The 21,019-nt window shown below is 39.9% G+C and overlaps 1 protein-coding gene across 2 annotated transcripts in view; it reads left to right on the plus strand.

Moving 5' to 3' along the window:
• CYRIB (CYFIP related Rac1 interactor B) overlaps positions 1 to 21,019 on the plus strand; it is a 98,501-nt gene that overhangs the window by 39,090 nt on the left and 38,392 nt on the right. For both annotated transcript variants that reach the window (XM_054190824.1, XM_054190826.1), the window contains exon 2: positions 16,732 to 16,810. The gene's annotated coding sequence lies outside the window, so the exon portion shown is untranslated. The remainder of the gene's footprint in view (positions 1 to 16,731; positions 16,811 to 21,019) is intronic.

Consider the following 21,019-nt stretch of genomic DNA (forward strand, 5'->3'; position numbering starts at 1 on the left):
ACTCTGGTGAGACCCCTCCTGGAGCACTGCATCCAGGTCTGGAACCCTGAGCGCAGGAGAGACCTGGACCTGTTGGTGTGAGTCCAGAGAATGGCCACAAAGGTGATGAGAGGGCTGGAGCACCTCTGCTATGAGGACAGGCTGAGAGAGTTGGGGTTGTTCAGCCTGGAGAAGAGAAGGCTCCAGGGAGACCTTGTTGTGGCCTTTCAATACTTAAAGGGAGCTTATATGAAAGATGAGGACAGACCTTCTAGCAGGGCCTGTTGCGATAGGACAAGGGGTAATGGTTTTAAACTAGGAAAAAAAAAATAAAAAAGGTTGATTGAGACTATAAATATAAGGAAGAAATCTCTTATGATGATGGTGGTGAAACACTGGAACACTGCCCAGAGCGGTGGTAGATGCCCCATCCCTGGAAACATTCAAGGTCAGGTTGGATGGGGCTCTGAGCAGCCTGATCTAGTGTACGATGTCCCTTGCAGGGGGATTGGACTAGATGACCTTTAAAGGTCCCTTGCAACCTTTACCATTCTGTGATACTCATCAGTAAGTGATGGGTTGGGAAAAACCTGTTTTCAGATGTTTTTCTGGTCTGGTGGCTTATAGTCGTTATTTAAGACCTTGTTTTACTAACCTGTTGTCTCAAAGCAAACTTGCGATAAGTACTAGCATCCCCAAATAGTTCCGACAGACTGTTTTGTTTAAAGATAATTGGGAGGCCTATCTTCATAGTGGCTTTGTATTCACAAAGAAACCCAAACCAAAACTCTAAACTCTATCTTAGTTTAAAACTGACAAATTGTGTATGTAATTGAAACAGTAATTTGGAAAAAGTATTTGTTAATGACTTTTTCTATAATTTAAAAGAATTTCTATTGCTGAGCAGCAACTCTTTGTGCGTATGTGTAAAGATGAGCAGGAAATGGTTGCTGTTCCAACTGTACAGCGGATTATTGTGCTAGCTACTGTTAAAATAACTGGTGTAGCACTATAAATGGTATCTGGGGAAATGAAAAAAATTTTACATATTCCAGCAAATTCTTTTTGCCGTTATCTCTGTTGTACACTGAGAAAGTTTTTTTTTTTTCTTTTGTATCTCATTATTCATTAAGCACCATTTGATTAGATCTGACTTTAGATGGCTACATTTACAATTATCTCATGAGAGTGGACAGTATTTTTCTTCCCATGATATAGCTGGAAGCTATGTTAAGTAGGAGGACTAGGCTAAGCTGTATGAAAGATAGGGTGGAAGGTTTAAAAAAAAAAAACCCAAAACAAAAAACAAAACTCACTGATAAATCTCTGGTCTGTAAACTCAGAAGATAAGATGGTCTCGTCGCATGAGCATCATGTTCCTGGTGACAGAACTGAGTTTTCTGGGAAACTTCTGGGTACTTAACGATCTTGGTGCTGTTACAGTCTTTAAAGGATAAGGCGAATGGGAGATAAATCTTTGTTTATTCTTAGGAGTTGGGAATGTTGAATAAGAATGCAAAGTAAAACTGAAATCTGTTTGAGTATATAACAGTAATGTGTTGACTGACTGTCATGCTTTGAGTTGAGGGCTGTGCATTCTTGGGATTGGAGTTACTCTGGAGCACGATTATTTGTAAAAATGGTAAAACCTTCAGAATAAGAGAAGGTTGTTGAAAGTCATAGTTGTGACTCTAACATGCCAACAAGAAAGTTGAGATTATTTTTAATGGTTAGATGGAGGAAAGCTGTAAGTGTATATGAATATTAAATCCTGTGAGTCCTTGACAAGCAGAATTCCTCTGTTGTAACACAGAAGTTGATGGAAGTTTTACTCCAGTAAGAGGGCAGGCTGCTACCCAACCCATAACTACAGCTGCTTTATAAGACCCAGTTACAATTCTCATTTATAGTGTGGCTCTGTATTCGTGGCACAACAGCCTTCCCCCCCTCCCAATTTTTATAATGTTGATTTTTTTTATTTCCTTTCTTGCAGCTACCGTTTTTGTGTTTTACAGCAATAAAAGATGTGTCTTCCTGTCTCCCCCTGGGAGATAATGGGGACAGGTGATAAAGTGGTTAATATTACCTCCTACCACTACCTCTGTCTAGTAGCTGCTTCTAAGCTTAAATAAATTTGTAGCAGTTCTTGTCAACGTTTATAGTTCATTATGTTCACTTTCAATTTCAGTTTTTTAAGTGTGTATATCAAGGCTTTTCTTCTGAGGGTATCAGGCTTGTGAAGAAGCAGCAATAATTCTTACTAATCCAACTTCGATAAACTGCCGTCACTGACAAGTTACTCACGGGGGACCTGAAAGTCTTATATCTGTACCTGTCTTATGAAATTCCAGCATCTTTCCTGCTTTTACGTGGTGTCTAAGGGGGGAGAAAAAAAGCTGGTAATTCACGCCAACTGATATTTATTTTCTGGGAAGGGGAGGGGAAATAGGCATTTTCAGGTCTCAGAACGGATCTTTAAGCTAGGAACCACTTACTGTCTTGCAAATACCTTTTAAAGGATGCCCTCCCATCAAAGTTGTGAGGGCAAATGCTTTAAATAAAAAGTTTGGAGGTAAATACAATCCTGTGATCTTTGTCACAAGCAATCTCTGCTGTCAGTATGAATTCAGAAGTAACATGGGATTGATTGCCTTGATGCCTGCCTTTGAATTCTGTGCATTTGTGCCAGTTTACTTAATATTAGTTTTGTATGCACTTTAGGATATAATGGGACACTCCCCTCCACCTACAAGGAGGTATTTCATTCACCCTTTTTCTTTGCAGATGCTTGTTCATATATGTACAACAAAATTGCTGTTACAGTTTGTATCCTGTCTCAATGTTGAACGCATCCAGGAATGGCATGTCTTGATTTTTATCTCCTTTCTGCCATGGAAAAGAACAAACTGCCAAGACTTCTCTGCCAGTAAAGAATATTTTTCTGCATTTCTTTGAGGACAGCTATACAGAGACTGTGTAAATTAAAGAATGCTTTAAAACCAGAAGTACGTTATTCTAGACGGATGGCGCAGATATTAGGTCTTGCTGAACTTCCCCTTTTAGGCTGAAAGCCTGCCTGCACTTAACCTTAATACAATACAGCTATATAAATTAACATTTTCAATAGTTCTGAGTTTGGAGATTTATAAAAACAGGGGTGGTAGCTGCAGCTACTTCATTCTCCCTAGCACCTCAGGTAAGGTCATAGTTGACCTCATACTTGAATAATTTGCCCATGAGGCTTTGAAGAAGGACTCGCTTCCATATGCGGAGATTTATCCCAGAATTGTGTTATTTTGGCTTGGTGTCTTTTCCTCAAATAATTGTAGGACTGTTTTTTGTTTCCTAACTAAACCGAGCCTCTGCAACTGTTTGCGCTCTGCCTTCAGAAATGGAAAAAAAAATAATCTATGCATGGGGACAGGTTTTGGTTTCTCTAACTTATAATAGTGTCTGTTTTAGTCTCTGAGTATCTATTTTGTAAATAGGGAAAAGTAGACTTGTTTAGAATTTTGGAAAGCAGAAACAAAGTCTTAAAGGTCAGTCACTTCAAAAGTGCTCATTTTTCCTTAAAATATCCAGTTATGCATTTTTAAAGGATAAACAGGCTAGAAGTAAGTTTTTATTCTTCAGCACAGGGCTTCAGGCTAAGGAAAAGACTAAAAGCTACAAATTTGCTTGCTGGGATTGGTGTTTATAGTAGTGACTTTGGACTGTGTTGCAACACTTCTGACTTCTTTACTGATTGAATATTTCTGATAACAACGCTTGCACATCAGAGAAGCCTGTGGAGGGTAAGTGTGCGACTTGATGGCAGATGAGATTTGCTGTTGACAGGTTCAAAATTGTGAATGGTGACACAATATAACATTAAAACCACAGTTAATTCTTAAGCTTTCAAAACATTTTATTAAAAAAAACTTGTGGAACTGATTTCTGATAAAATGCAGTGATAATTTTTTTGATTAAAACACTAAACTATTATGATCACAGAATCGTAGGGGTTGGAAGGGACCTTCAGAGATCATCCAGTCCAACCCCCTCTGCCAAAGCAGGTTCACCCAGAGCAGGCTGAACAGAAACATATTTAGATTAATTTTGTGTAAAGAGAGATGGAGTTGTGTAGGGTTCTTTGCTTCACATTTTATTTCTCCATTGGAAATACCTGAAATGGCCTAAGATGGGAAATGTGTGTCCCATATTTAAGCATTTTATTTACTTACACAGTTGTAGCACACAACTGAACTTTGCACATAAAATTGATAGCATGAAATATTAATTTATTTGAAACCAGGAATTTCAGAGCACTTTTGTGTGTGTGAGGCAGTGGCTTTGTGGGAGCCCTGGGTACTCAAGAGTACAGTGACTGTATTGAAAACCTTTTCATCAACAGAAGCATTCAGAAGAGTAGAATAGCTCAGGTATACCCATCAGCGGACTGGTCTGTCTCTCTCTTTTTTTTTTTTTTTTTTTTTTTTTTGGTCCCTGCCGGGACTTCAGTACACTTCTCCTTTTCACCTGTGTGCCTTTTGAACGTCTATGTCATTCTGTGTAAACATGATTTAATTCTACTTTAGTTGGGGGTTTGGGTGCTGGGAAATGATCCCTTTTTCCATCTTCCTGCTCTTACCAGTGACACAGAGGTCTGAAAGAAAGCGAAGTGTAAGTATTCTGCCTTTGGCCTGAGAAGTGTGGGCTTATGACAAAGTAGAAATAGCTGCAGTTGGGAGGAAGTTGAGAGTCACTGCCTTTAGGTAGTAGCTTTTATTGCTAGTAGAAAGGTTATAACTGTTTCCTGAAATAAATCTGTTTCAGTGGCTTGGCCCTACCCCAGTGTACCTTTTTGGAACAGTGATCTTGACATAAGTGAGGGCTGAAGCAGCTCTTGCCTATTATGGGCAGAGAGTGCAATGGCAGAAACTAAATGTCTGTAAAATACTGTTTCATAATTCCTTATGATAATCAAAATTTGACAGTATGCGTACGGGTTTTATGGTAACAAAGACATTGTTTCCTTATAGCTTAATTTTCTACTGTGTGTTGGTTTTGTATATGTGGAAAAGCAGGGAATGAGGCTCGGAAAACTGCCTTACAAATTCAGCGTTTCTCAAAACTAGCATGAATTTGTTCTTGTCAGTGTCCTTTGTGTTCGGTGCAGTTTTCCAATATCAGTAGAGGATGTGATGTCATCTAGGGAAGGTTCTGTATCCCTCAAGTTACGAGTTTTGAAGCCCCTTCATTGCAGAATGGTACATTTTATTTGCAGGTTTCAAAGTTGGCAAAGAAAGTGCAGCTGGTAATGGTCTCTGCTATCTATTAAGAATGTGACATGGAACCCAGAGTTAGAGAGAGAACACCTTTCTAAGCTAGGCTTGTTTCCCTGCCTAGCTTCTTGAGAAAAGTATTTTTCCGTGTTTTTATAAATTGCTTGGTAACTTCTCTGTTACTGTATGCGTTCTCAGTTGTGTCACAAGTGTGGTGTTCGTGATCTTGGAGAGTACTCTGGCTGACCAACAAACCAAGAAGCTGGTTGTACCCTTCCAGGGGTGGTTTATTCTTCAGACTCTTAGTATATAAGACAGGATGGAATTTGTGGATCCTGTTAATGGCTTGAGTCTAGCTCTACATCGTCATCAACACCACAAATTTATCTTTAAATCTAAGGTGTCCCATGAGAGCAGTTTTTTCTACAGATTTAAGTACACTTAGAGAATGAAAATTGTACTCTTACATTCATTTTTCATCTTAGAAGGTTGTCCTAATGTAAGTTCATGTTGTTTTTTAATGAGTACGTAACTACATTATGTCTTGTGATGCTCCTGTATAATACTCCATCAATAACCAGTGTTGCAGTTGGTTGACCCGAATGAAACTTGTTCTCGTTTCCTCAAGCATGTTGTGTTTAATGTGTGTATCTTTTCCTTTTATTATGTTTACTTGTAACCTCTGTGAAAGGATGACTTGATCAGCAATTTGGGACATCTGCATGATGTTTTTTTGAATCAAAATAGTCCTAATAAAGGATTTTATGGGTAGAATTACAATGCAGATATTGAAGTGAAGTTACTGTTTGTTATGTCCAGGATTAGACCAGACTATCTCAAATGAGTAGTTGGGCCTTACAGATAATAAGACATTAAGAAGCTTAGGTTTTCAGCAGTAAAACAATAGCATCCATTATTTTTCAGGTTGAGGCATGAGAGTTTAACATGAATATCTTTGCCAGATAGGAATGGCGTATCCAATTTTTGGAGTCTGCAGTGCTTCAGCCACTTCTGTTTGTAATGTGAAGTAGTGCAGACATTTCAGAGACATGCCGTGTGTGTGCTTCACCCAGCGTACCCTCACCCATTGCCTGGAGGGTCGCTAAAAGGCCTCGTCTAGGCTTATCTCCTTCAAGACTGATCCAGTGCCACCCTTACTGACTCTTGCTGGAGCAGAATTCAGAGACTACACGCCTAGCTAAAGTCCTGCCATGCTTAGTGTTGTATGTCTTGTCTCATTGCAGATAAGAAATTGAGGTACAGCTGTGTTAATTACCTGAAAGCAAATAGGAAGTCTGTAGTTAAAAACAAGGATCAAATGTGCGTTTCTCCAGTTACTGCAACATTAGACTGAGTTTCTGTGGTTGCGTAACTCCTAATAAAACATGATTATAAGATAGCAGCAAGGTTAGTAATTCCCTGTGAAATTCCCTCCTTTAGTTTTTCTGCAATGATACAGTGACTGAAAGTGTATCCAAGTGAAAACCTTCCTTTCTTTCAGATCTGGTAGATCTCAGTCATTGTTGAGGTTTTTCTAAATACTGTTTTTGCTGATATCTGTATTTTTAAGCAAATAACTGAATTTCCACAAAAATATGGGAGGTAGAGACTCAGAAGGCCAACATCCATTTCTAATTTGGGTGATAAGACGTTGGGTAAGTTAATGTTTGTCTTGCTATTAAATCTTTGAAAGCCAGATTAATTTTTATTGAAGGAAAAAAAAAAAAGCCTCTTGGTCAGCCAGAGGGGTTTTGCATTGCTCTTTATGAAATTGGCTTGCCCGTTTTAGTATGCTTTCTGTGCTGTTCGTGACAGTACCATAAGGCAAAAGTGATTTTCTGGTTTAGCCACAGTGACAAGCGTGTCTTTATTAATGAGATATATTGTTATGTAAGTAGTCTCACTTCCTCTGTCTTGTTTTTGTCATATTCCGATATTCAGAGTTTGCTGGCAAATGTCTGCTGTGGTGGAAAGTTCCTGCTATAGGAGGTTCTGCTGTAAGAACACCCGTAAATCATCCAGTTCTTTGTCAGTGTCTTTGCTACATGAGATGTCCCTGATAAATTCCATAAGTTCATGAATGGCAATGCAGATAACTCCATAGTAGGTAATGTTTGTTCTAGACCGTGCTAGGCATGACAAGTCTTGAACTAAACCCTGTCTCTCGTGGAAGTTAACTACTTTCACTTACTCTGAGACTCCTGACAATGGAGATGACACAAAAGACTTCTGGAGTTGCACTGGGCGAATCTGAGGCCAAGAAGGCTTTAATCAATCCTGTTGTAGCAGATGATTTAACATCTCTGAGTGCTCTCAATTGTGTGCGTGTGTGTGTATAGCCTTTTCCTGTCAGCAGCCAGACATGTATGCGGTGTACAATTAACCTGTGCATCTGTACTAAATCCAACACGCCCTGTAGGCACTGAATCATAGTCGTTGTACAGCTCTGTAGGCACTGAATCATAGTCCTTGAAGAGATGAGTACTGTGGCACCACGTGATAGATCCAGCTTCTTCCTAGAAGGCAGGTATCTATGGTGCATGTGCGCACACTGCACTTTATACCTCTTGCTGAGATGTAGCTTGATTTTTTTTTTTCTTTTGGGGGGGGGGGTGTTCGGTTACACAATTCATGTAATGCTTTCTGAAATGCTTGGGAGTCTCTGCGTTTCGTTTTGTTGGACCTCATACGTGGCACTACCTATGCTCTGGTTGCATGCTGTGGTAAGGGCCCTGTGGGTTTCTCATGAAGGAGCAGCCTAAAGCACGCTCCACCTGTAGAGCAACTCTCTTGTCACATGGTTTGAAAGCACTTTGCTGATGGAGTCCCTGATCTAAATTTGGAGATTGCAGGATCCAGGCACCTTAATTTCAAGTCTAGTTACACTTACTAGGACCATTTATGACTGTTATTCTATTACTCTTGAATATTACTCCTCCATAGGGCTGGAGCACCTCTCCTGTGAAGACAGGCTGAGTGAGTTGGGGTTGTTTCAGCCTGGAGAAGAGATGGCTCCAGGGAGACTTTATAGCAGCCTTCCAGTACCTAAAGGGGGCCTACAGGAAAGATGGGGAGGGACTCTGTCAGGGAGTATAGTGATAGGATGAGGGGTAACGGTTTTAAACTGAAAGAGGAGAGATGTAGATTGGATATTAGGAAGAAATTTTTTATGATGAGAGTGGTGAGACACTGGAACAGGTTGCCCAGACAAGTTGTGATGCAACCTGGTCTAGTGGGAGGTGTCCCTGCCCATGGCAGGGGGGTTGGAACAAGATGATCTTTAAGGTCCTTTCCAACCCAAACCGTTCCATGATTGGTCCTATGACTTTGTCTTAATGCCTGCAAGTAGGTGCAGTGCTTGCACTGAAGATACTCCGTTTGCCTGTGCTTGCATTCCCTTGCAAACGTGATGGTGAGTGGATGAAGGGAAGCTGTTGTGTACGCATGTCTCTTGTCGGAGTCTTACTTACGTACAGCAACTTCGTCTACTGGAATTATGCTGGGCATGATTCTACAATGTGAATTTTATATTATTATGTGGACTTTATGTAATACAGTGCATCATGTATGTATTTAACTTCATTTTTGTGACTGCATTTCTTCATGGAAAATGGTACTGCAGAATCTGTTAGTCTTCCAAGTAAGTCTTTGTACTCTTACAGTAGCAGCAAACCTTTGGAGTGTGACAAGTCTGTAGATAAAAGTAGGGGTTTTCCTACTTGACTGCTGTTCCAGGGTAAAGTTTGATTTGTAGAGGATGAACTGACTCCCTTGTTGCAGTCTCTAGAACATGTATGTGACTATTTGAATGTTGGTGTTTGTTATTTCACTTCAGCACAAAAATATAAGACTTGTTCTTAAATGCTTCGTTACTCCAAATATAAGGTAATATAGAAAAAATTGTTGTGCTCCTGTTTTGACTGAGGTTGTAATATGCACATTAAATGTAGGGAAAAATGCCTCTGGAGATGAGGGCATCTGCAAGTACACTTTGAACAAAGATCATGTGCTTTCTCAATGCAGACCTAAATGGGAGGATGTGGGAGTGTAAGAATGGCTTAAAGTTCATCAGATTTCCTGTGTAAAAATAGGAGTCCAGTTGCCTTTAATGTCTCTGTAGTGAGAAGCGGATGTAAAAGCTGAGATAGTCTGCAGACAACCTTCTGGGGGTGAGACTTCCTACTCAAGGTCTCAGACATAAGCTCTGCAGTATCTTTTTTTTAAGTAAATATTGGATCCTAAAAAGATCATTCAGACTCTTTAAGCTAAGAGCTTAAGCTATTTACACATCAGATAGAGAAAGTTAGGTACTGCAAACATGGCTAAGAGCTAGAAGTAATGCCTGCCTCTCTGTGGCCTAGATAACAAGCTTGTCTAAATCCAGCTGATTAGGAAACGGGGAAAAAAAAAGGATATATTGACCAACTGTGCAGATCCAGGGCTTCTGTCTTCTCCCCCTTCAGAGTTTTTAAATGTCAGACTCTTTGGCATAATAACCTACTGATTGCAGCATAAGGGAAACTTAAGGCTAATCTCTGTTTGAGGAGTCTTGAATTCAACATCTACTTGTGAGCCAGGCTGGTGCCTTGCTCAGCTGAAGCTGGGACACTATGAATAGGGGCTTATGGGGTGGATCCAGGAAAGACTTAAGCACAGAAGAACCTGGTGAGAAGGAATTTGTATGGAGTGGGAAAGTCTTTATGTTTAGTCTTTGCTTACAATAGATCTTTGTCCAATTGAAACCTTAAACTGTTCTTGGAGTTGGGATGTGCAACTTCTGTCCTCTCGTTACAAGCCTTAACTTATTGAGGAGTTCATGTAGATGGCTTATGCCTTTAGCCATTAAAGTAGGCTCTTTGAAAGCAGTCCTGCTGGTCTGCTCGCTCTGGTCATGCAGGGACCTTCTTTTGTTATGCCTCTGTAGAGAGCAGAAAAATCAGGTGTGGTGCGATGTTCATTCCATGGGTTAATTCCTCGTTTCTACAATGGAACTCAGTCCCTTGGTCAGGTGTTGTGTATCCAAGGAGCAAACATATATATTGACAGAAATCTAGGGGCTAAAGATAAGTGGCATCTGTACTTCAGAATGAAGAAATCTTCCAAGTTGTGCCTGTTTCACTATATGGCTAAAAGTTTTCGAGTCAAAGCATACCTACCAGTAACTTGCTCCTGACATAACGATTGCCAGAATTACTGGAGCTCTTGCAAGGATTGTGCATTTCTGACCAGCTTTTTCTAAGTTACGTGTTCTAAACTTAATTGCCTTCCTCCTTTGTATTGTGTCAAGAGTACCCTCTCACCAGGAGTAGGAAAAGATTACTCCTACTTCAGTCTGTGTGTAACTGTTTGTACCTGCCCTTTTCACCCTGCTGTGGAAACCTGTACCATAACTGATCTGGAGAACATCTGTGTCCTGCCTCTTCATCTCTGTGTTGAGTCACTCTGAGGACTTGAGTCACTTTCTGAGGAGTAGCTCTAAGGAACTGAAGAAAATATTGGTTATGGGTTTGTTTTTTTTTCAGTCCTGCCTCAAGTGTATTCTTGTCTATCCATAGTTAAACAGTCTGTCTTATATTAGAGTATTCAAATGATGGGCATCATTACAGTTCCACTTCCACGTTTGCCTTTGAAACAGAGGAATATGCTCGTTGTATGGTTAAACGGAATAGGTATTTAGCAGTTTCAGGTTTTTTGGTTTATACAAGAGCTACATTCTTCCTACTGCTGCATTTACAGTAAATGTAGGCATAGGTTAAAGCTCTAAGAAGCTAGGTGAATGAAGGCTTGAAGGTAAGAAGCGGTCTGATGGTAGTCAGAACTTCTGAAGTGTGAGCAAACTCCCCTGGATCTAGAGCACACACTATTACCAATTGTAATTAATAAATAATAATTGAAAAAAGCTGATAAGGTAGTCATCTTCTGTGATTCAGTCCTTCTGTAATACTTAAAGTTATCTTGAAAACCTGCGTTTTTAACAAAAGTTGCTAACCCATGCAACACTACTGAGCTCAAAATGTCAAGTCCAGTGTTTGAAAACCGAGATACGGCACGAACAGGAGAAAGTGTTCACAGTTGGAAATCCTTTCTGTGACTTTGGAGTAATTAACAAAGGTGAGGGTGACAGAGCACTGTAACAGGCTGCCCAGGGAGGTTGTGGAGTCCCCTTCTCTGGAGATTTTCAAGACCCGCCTGGATGCAGCCCTGAGTAAGGTGCTCTAGGCAATCCTGCTCTGGCAGGGCAGTTGGACTAGATGATTTCTAGAGGTCCCTTCCAACTCGGAAGATTCTGTGATTCTGTGAAAAGCTGGTCAGTGTTCTGTTTGGGAAATTACACTTCAGTTAATGCATTGTTTTTGGACTGGTAATACTTGAAACCTGTGCCAAATGTTTACTGTGGGGACAAGGGAAGGTTGTGAGTGAGTCTTTTCCATCTCTGTCTTTGCATCTCTTAACTGGACAATATTCATGTACACACAAAATTAGCTTCTAGTGCATGAATGTGTTTTGTTGTTTTTGAGCTTGAACCTGTAAATATCATATTTAAGTCCTTGTAACTGATGTTGTTCGGGTGAATGAAGAAAAGTAATGATTTGACGTTGCAAATGGTCCGGGTATCTCTTGAGTGCTATGTTACCTGGAGACAGAGCTGGGTGGTCTTCTGGAAGCAAATAGTTTTAACTTTCGTAATGTGTCGTAGCATCATTGCGATTAACTGTATGATGTATAGTTGAAGCTCGAACTATTGAGTTTTAGTATCATTATTCTGATCTTAAACACTTGGTTTCATTGCCGTTCTGAAAATAAAGGAATGAGAACTTACTTCTTCAGCTGTGTAAAATAATTACTGGGGATTTTTTAATAGTTCTCTGACCACCAATTCCTTAAATCACAGGAGAATTTCTTCTTTCAATTGAAAACTAAAGTATTGGCAATATATGTTGGTAAGGGGAGGGGGGGAAGTAGTAGGTATCATTTTAGTGAGGATAAAATTCTGAAACAAGTGTTTTTGTTTTGTTTTTTTGACATGGAGCTATCTGTGAATTCTAATATTTATAGGTTTTCCTGTCTTTGTAGGACACTGGATGTGTTGCTTTCTGCCTCTTTTTTTTCATTGCTGCCTTACTATGAAGAATAGCCTGGCAGAAACTCTGCAGGGATTACTTTGCGCAATTTGTGTACTGTCTTCTGTCTGGCAACAGAATTCTTCATAAGCTACCATAAGCCTTCTGACACTTAGTTATCTTTATGATTTTTTTTGTGTACTTGTTTTGTATATTCCGCCTTTCAGATCTGTCTTAACCTGTTGATGGGCTGTTGTCGCTGGCATTCTGTTGCAGTCTGTGTTGGGGAGGAAACATCACCTTAAATCCCCATTGCTGTCTCTTCTGTGCTTTCTAGGTTTTGCTAAACACAGGCAGAGATGATGTGTGTAACGTGACATTTTAAATGCAGTTGATATCTGTACAGCAGTGTTGGGTATATAGGCTTGGTAGAGTTACTCCTAAAGGTACTTTAGACAAAGCTTTTGAGTGGAAATAACTTGCGTATAAAGTTGTGAAATCTACATTTCTCTGGGCTTTTGAAGAAGCTGAGTTACCTATCACAGAGGAAATGAAACGGCATCTCGGACCACCCCAGATGGTCACCTTCGTAGCGTCCCTGGGAGGCGAGTGTCCGACTGGGGTGATGCAGAGAACTGGAGCGCAGGATATTGGGTTGGCAGTCGAGGGCTTATGCAGAATTTAAGGAAATGCTTTGACCTTCGTTTCCCTCTCCATCTCAGCTGGGATTTATCCCTGTTACCTGCTGGTGAAGATTTACAGCCAGGTCCAAGCTGGGGCTAACCTGGGCTGTTAGTGGCAGTTTTGCTTTAATGGCGGGAAAGGATGGAAAATTCCTTAAGATAACTTGAAGTCCCTACCTAGAAACTTTTGTATCTGGCAATAACGACCCATTTTGCCACAGTGTTTCAGCAAACTGTCTTGCATGGAGTATACTGAATCTCTCAGTAAAACCTATGAACCTCTGTGTCACTGGCTTTGCCACTCTTTCCTGAGAACGTAGCTGTTAATAAATTTCTCAGGAGTGTTCTTCCTTGTAGCTTAAATGAGTGCAAAACTTGTAGGCTTGGGAAGCAGCGACTGTGATTCTGCCTGTTGAAACTTGTACAGTAGAGAAAAATGAAGACCGTGCGATTCACAGAAGACTCTTTATGTCTTTATGGCTAATATTTTTCTTAAGCATGAATTTTACACGGAGAACAAGATTTAATCAGGTGCTATACTTCAGAGTTTAATTCCACCTTCCCCTTAAGTGACAAAACTAATGAAGTAAGGGATGGTCGCTTAAATGAATAGCTGAAGTCTCCCTAATTTACTGGGAACAAGTAGGTTTATTGTCTGCTTCCTTCTTTTGAACTCATCATCCTACAAAGCTATGCCAACACAGCGTGTGGAGGGCAAGCAAGGATATCTTCTGAGAATGAGCTTACTCTTCGTTGTTTACCTGCTATTCTCATTAGCCTGTCAAAGAAACAGTGTTAATTTACTCCACAAAGGCCTATTGAAGTAAAGAAATGTAATATTTGAACAAATATTGACTGAAAGCTAAGTTGGCAGCTACTTAGTTTTTCTCAGCTGTGTTATTTATACTGTAGGTTACAATTTAGGGATCTGTTATTTTAAAAGAAAGAAGAAAAAAAAAGTTCCCATGACAGGTTTTGTCAACTGAACCGGATTAATCTAGATCACGTATAAGGAATTGTTGCTTTCAAAGCTGGGGAGATCTTCCAAAGGGACCACAAGTCTGCAGCTTTCTGCATGTGCCCCCACTTGGGCACCCCTGTCCTCTCGACGTCCAGTGCTGCCCGGTGGCTCCTGGCCAGTGCCTCGGCAGCAGCCCAGTTCCTCTCCAGTTCTTCCTGTCACACCAGACATTATTCTTTGCCCAGCGCTGGCAGATCACATAGTTCCTCTGCACGTGGATGTTTCCACGATCCCTCCAGCCCACTGTACCTACTGCTGTGTTGCCACATTGACTTTTCCCATCCAGAATTGCTACGCAGCTGTAGCTGCTGGCACTTGCTTCCCTTTCTTACTTGAAGGCTATTCTGCAGGATGTCAGGGAGGAACTACAGCATGGGAGATGCTGAGCAGCCGGGAGAGGGAGCAATGCAGAGCAGCGTGGGGCTGGAAGGGCAGAAGTGTCTCCAGCAGGTTTAGATACCGCTTTCAGTGAAACAAAATCCTGCATGCAACTTTAGGTAGTTATGAGGAAACTTAAACATTCAAATTTGGCAACAAGGTGATATGTGAGTTGGTGCAGTGAAAGTGCGGCACAAGTTTTCTGTTTAATGAAATGATCAATCATGCTTGAAAATCATCTATTCTCTGGTACTGAGTAGGAAGCTTTTCGTACTGTAGCGTAGCAGGGTAGAAGGAAGTATTTTTGTTGAGCGTGTTGAAGGAAATTGCACATGTTGCAATTGCATAAATGGTCACTCAGCCAGCAGAACTTTCAAATCCTGTTACCAGGCTGCAGACAGTGATGGTGCTGCTGCTCAGCAGCTCACCAAGCCGCGTGTGAGTGTGACACCTTATGGCTTCCATTCAGAACGTTTTAACCGAATCCTTAACATTATACAGTTGCTTGGCAAGAGGACCATGAGTGAAAGGGACTGAAACAGTGTAGTGGAACAATTGTTAAAACAAAGCCTGGGCTTTACCAAAGTGAATTCACTTTACCAAACTGAATAAGATGCCTTTTTTAGATTTCCCTATGTGCAAGAGAGTAGTAGTGCTTCACACAACAACATTTGCAGGAAAAAAACCCCAACATTAATTTGCCAGGTGCCTGCTTATCTTTAGATACTGCCTTGAGACAAATTGGCAAAAGTTACTGTTGACTAACATCACTTTTTTTTGTTTTTATTTTTTAACTGTTGCAACTATTTGCTTCAGTGTAGCTGCAAATAGGATCCCTTAATTTTATTTTATTGATTTTATCATTTTATCAATAATTCTTATGGGTCCCTTCCAACATGAGATCTTCTATATTCAATTTGTCAATTAAATTTTGCATAAAAACTCATAGTCCTTGACTTTTCCTCTCCTAGCTGTGCTCTTCAGGTCGCAAGGTTCTCTTTTTGTTTTGGGGGGGAATGGGTGGTATCTTTTGATGATAGTTTTCGCTGTGACTAAAATCCCCCCCAACCTTGATACTGCATAGCTCATCCCCTTCCCTCCACTTTTCTCAAGCTGGGGCAAATAAGTAATACCGTGGCCTTTGTGATTAGAAATTTCACTGCAAAGCAGCATATTTTTGTTAAATGCTTGTTAATCAGGATTATCTGATGCAAGAGGAGCTGCTGAGAGCTGATTGAATACAAATTAACACTGAATATTTCATGCCTCTGGCTGGATCTGCAAATATCCTTAACATGACAAGGTTTTTATATTTCTAAACCAAGTTTGTGCTAAAAACAGATGCGTTGCAGAATGTGCTTGACTCTGCTGTAGAAGCAGAAAGAAAATTGTAGTACAAAATGGGAAGATCAACTTCTTTTAAAAGAACCCTTGAGATGTGACAGATTGACAGGGTGGATTCTGGTACCAGGAACAATACTTGAAGTAGGAACAACAGTGGTTTTACTGGAGACAGGTTAAGTGATGACACTCAAGTATTTAAATTAGCCAAAATCCCTGAAACAGAAGCCGCCTACAAAACCCCCAAAAGGAAAATGGTTATGGACCTTTTACCACAATAGAAATGTGTCAGTTTGGGCCAGTTCATCATCCTATTACTATACAAAAAAAGGTTTGCTCTATAAACCTGTTCCAAATGAATGCCTTCAAATGCTTGCAGTAGATCTCAGTGCCACGTTTCCGTAGGAAATACTGTTCTGTCTGACCACACAAGTACTAATTTGCTAAACAAGAAACTTAGTTTTGAAGCAGGAAATCTAAGTAATCCTAGAGTAAGTTCAAAAAGGTAAAAACTGCCATTGGCCAAATTTGTCTTTAACTGATGAAAGCTGCAGCAATTAAGCATTTTTCCCTGTGCGCAATAGATATGACACTGTAAATAAAACTTGGACTGAGACCTACTTTTTCTGCTGCAACTGTTTGTAATTTGTCTCAGTAATGCAGAGATGTAAGGCTCTGGTTTTTTTTTTTGGTGCTATAACTGTGTAACTTAACTCAGTAACGCTGAGATGCAATGCTCTGTTTCTGATGCTTGTGATCATGGATAGCTGATGGCCTTGCTGACTCACAGAAGAGTTTGTAAGGATGCCTCTTCACTTGCTTGTAATGTCACTTCCATAAAATCACAAGTGTGTTTGAAATCTGCATGTTTTATTTGCATTCCTAAAGAACTATGTAGGTTCCTTATCACTGCAGGATTAACTTTGACTTACCCCTGGTACTGGCTTGTGTGATTGAAATACTGTGTGGTGTTTATGTCTAATGGGATTCTTATGTTTGTTCAGATTCTGAAGACGAGCTGCGACATCAGCAATCTGAGGAAGGGAGTTCTCTGTTAAGACTGCAAGAAGATACTACCAACTGGTAAACAATTCCTTAGGTGTCTTTGATTTTAGAATGCTTCTTTTCCATGATGTTTTAGGCCAAGGAGTAGAAAGTATTTTGATCTATTGAAAGCAAGAAGTAGTTCACGCAATAATTTTTAGGGTTTTTTTAATTAACCGTAGCTTGCCAGACAAAAGGCTTGGTAGCAGTGGATAATGTGTGGGTATTTAAATTGGAATACAAAGTGATTAAATTTCTGCTCTCACAGTAGGAAAAAAAAGACTAGCCTTTTTTCTGTAGTGGGACCTTAAACATTGTCTGTTTGCCTTTTCTACCAAGACTAATACAACATGTCTGTACTTCTTACTATATAAAGACTATTTGAAGTCTGATTGTGTGAACACTGAAACTTTAAATCTGATTCTTCAGGGCCTGGAAAGAGAGAGAAAAAAGGAAACTAACGAAATCTAGTTTAAAAGTTGAATGTGGCTAAGCATACTAATTTGAGTGTGCAGGTGCTTTGGAGGATGCTTGTAATTATTCTATGGGTGTTTGAGGCATAATTTTCCCTGAAGATAATATGTGATGCTAAAACTGAGTTGTATCATAATTTACAGGCGTTTAAAGTTATCTGTAGGTTGCCTGTAGGTTTAGAATGGTAAAAGGATCGTCAGTGAAGAGCTATGACGACTTAAAGCAGTTTACCAGCATGTAAGTTAAGACGTTGAGCTGCACTATTACAAGCCAATCACAAGGAAACATGAGAATTTAATAACATCTGAATATGTCTTGACATAGCTAAATCATATGGCCATTGATAGTAGGTACCAGATTTACAGCTCTCTTCTCAAACACTTTGTTGTAAATGAAGTAGCAGTCTTCAGTATGGGGGAAGACATCCACAAAGCTGTAAACTAAACATGCATTTGGATTCCCTCTGTGCATTCAGATTCCCTCTGTGAATATACCTTGCTATATATTATCTATAAAGCTTGAATCCTACCCTCCTGTTTACTGCTACCATTTGAGATACAGGGCCAAGTAAACTTGTGTCAGGAGAGAGTTCTTAGCCCAGCATGGGGTTATGCACCTGGGTCCAAGGATTGTAATTATCACAATTATAACATTGTAATTACCTGATAGTAATTTTTAGGTTAATATACATGATTATGTATGATGTGAATAAATAATGTACGCTTGTCACTAAATTTGAGTGCATAGCTTGCCCCGTACAGAAAACTGAAAAGCTCATTAGCTCAGTAGTGAGGGGTCCTCCGTCCATTTCCCTGCTTCAGCTTCCTTTCCCAGCCCATCATCCCCCATCTCTCTTGGAGAGAGAATTTTGTCAGGATGTCCGTGCTGACTGAAACTTGGTAGTTCTAGAAAGTAGCTGTTTGTCTGCAACTTTGTGGTAAAGTATTTGTCTAAATTCAGCATTTCCTTTAGGACCAAGCAGTGCTTTTTAGCTCAGGGGTAGTGCTGCACAAACTTGCTTCCAGCATTGACTTTGGTCTGGGAAGACATCAGCTGAGAGCCCACTGAGCTCTACCATGTTTTGGACCTGACCCAGGTCTCAGCTCAGGCCCCCGACTCTGGGAATACACCGACGAGAGAATGAGACACGTGAACATCCCTTGGGGCAGAGTGTGTCCAGGTCTTGCTGAGGTAGAAATATTAAGCCAGCTGGACCTTGGTCTTAAATATGTCCTAAATAGCCATTAGGGCTTATTTTATCCAGGTGGTATTTCTTTTAGTTATAATGTTTCAGCTGTCCATTATCACAGACACTGTGATATATAACATTATATGACATTACGGGACATGTAACACTTTAGCGTTTGCCCTATTTTTCTTGTATTAGCTTTTCTTTTTCATTACGTTAACTTACTTGTATGGGATTATTTTTCCAGAGTATCAGTCATTCAGAAAAGATCTTGATAATTATCTCCTGGTTTTGCGTACAATCTCTGATAATTATTCATTCCTACTTTATAGCGTTATCTCTCGTATGCAGCTTGCACTTGGCTGCATGCTTGAAGATTTAAAAATCTTTCCATACAACTTAAAATTGTTCCCTTGTAATGATGATGGGGAGAAGTTTCGAGCAAGCTGATTAACATGTTGTGGAGTCCCTGTTCCAGAACTGATATTGCAGTGTTTGTGGATTAACAGGTTTTGCACTTTGTGCTAATTTTAATAAATATGAAAACACCTTCATTATTATGTTTGCAAAGTAGAAGTAAATGCATACCTGTCATTTTCTTATTAATTTTGAGAACGCTTTGTTGTGGCTTGTATAGCTCTTATAAGAGCTTATAAGAGTTATTTGTCTGACTGACACATCTTTAAATGTCCTCCTTCCTTATGAGGAGGATCCTTAAAATCTCTTAGCAAATCCCTTAATATGTGCTAAATTTAAAAGGAGCAAGAAAGTTTGTATCCAGTTGTCCCCGTAGCTGCCTGCCTACAAAAGGTTAGAAATGAAGGGCCTCATTGGGAAGAGATCCTGTGCTGAGTAAGGCCATGTTGTATATCTTACGGACTTCTCTATGACTTCGACTCTCTGGGAAGTTTATGTAAAGTCAAATGTGGTGCAAGAAATATGAAGTAAGGTTCTGTTTTGTTTTGCCGAATGCTAATTGGAAGTGTTGAAGACCAGGTTAGATGGGGCTTTGAGCAGCCTGGTCTAGTGGGAGGTGTCCCTGCCCGTGGCAGGGGGATTGGAACTAGATGACTTTTAAGGTCCCTTCCAACCCAAACCATTCTACGATTCTATGAAACGTTTCCTCTATTAAACAAGAAAATAGGTGTTAAAAATGTGCAGCTTTTAATGCGTGCTTTCAGAGGGACTTTTTTCATTTGGGGAAACCTATATTACCAGTGTAAAAAGTGGTGAAGTTACAAATGCTTCTGAGCAACTTGAAAAGCTTTTTCTGCAGAGTCTACGAGATACCAACAGCAGGGTAATGTGGGAACCATTGAGGTAAAAGAATAATCTGTCACAGTGAGGTTGCATACTGTAAATACATGAAGAAAAATGAATGTCTTTCTGACAACTGAAACCACTTTTACTTCCCATTTGTGCCACAAATTAAAAACAATCTCTTTTGGTAGTGTTGCTCTAAATATATTGCTGTACGTTTGCCTGTAAATTATATTTGCAGTTCCGCAGAGCTGCTTGAATTGATTTGTCGTCCATGTGAAAGTGGGTTTGTTGAAATGGTTCTTAGTGTATGGAGGTTAAGTACTTTTTGGGGTTTTGACACTCACTGTGAAATATTTGGTAGAAATTCTGATCATGTTACTGTTGTTCTGCCAGCATCCGTTTATTTTGTATTAATGCTGGTATCTAAGGCAAGAAAGAGGATGAGCTGACAGGCCGGGTTTTTTAGGCCAAACTGAGCTGTCTCTCATTATGTATTTTTTGTCTTGGGGCTTGTTTAACGCGGCTGCCTGCAATAGCATGGGAATAGATTGAGGGGCTAAAAGTTTTTGTGCAATCCTGTGTTTGTTAAAGTCTAATAGTACGTATTAGAAAAGAATGTAAATAATCTGCCTGTGCTGACGCAATGTAATGTGGTATCTTTTCTCTCACAGGGGACATAAAATTACTTAAAACCTTGAATGAAGATGGTAATAATCTGTAAATGATCAGTGACAGGCTTTTTTACTGAAATCAAGCAGAACTCGGTGTAGAGCTCTTCCAAAATATCCTTGCTTTATATGCAGCAGTCTGACTGCAACAGTTCATAGAGTAAGTTTAAAAAGAAGCAAGTTTTGAATCCGGTTTCATGGCTCATTCAGTAAACTCTTCTGTTTGAGACTTCAGCCGTGCCCGTTTGTTTATGAAGGTAAAGCTGCTATTTTTCTCCACCTGTAAACAGTTGCTCAGGAGAACGTGAACTGTTTAATTCTGTTTGTCCAATGAGCCTTCAAATCAAAGACATTTATTTAAGGGTTGTTTTGACTTTTCAAAAAGTCACTTTTAAACAGACTAGCAAAATATGTAAACTCTTCTCATCAGAAAGACATTTGACCTGAAAATCTGTGCTTGTTGAGACAGGTGACTGGCTTCTCGTGTTATGTTTTAATGTGGTTTGTTCTATTAGGTTAATGTCAGATGTTGCGTATTTCACTTCCTGACTTGCAGAAGGACTCCTAAATACTTGGTAAAGGACGTTTCTAGGTTTTGTTGGGTTTTTTTTTGTTACTTCTAACTCTGTAGGGATTTGGACTACTAACATGTCC

Source organism: Rissa tridactyla, chromosome 2, assembly GCF_028500815.1.
Source record: "Rissa tridactyla isolate bRisTri1 chromosome 2, bRisTri1.patW.cur.20221130, whole genome shotgun sequence".
Classification (NCBI taxonomy): domain Eukaryota; kingdom Metazoa; phylum Chordata; class Aves; order Charadriiformes; family Laridae; genus Rissa; species Rissa tridactyla.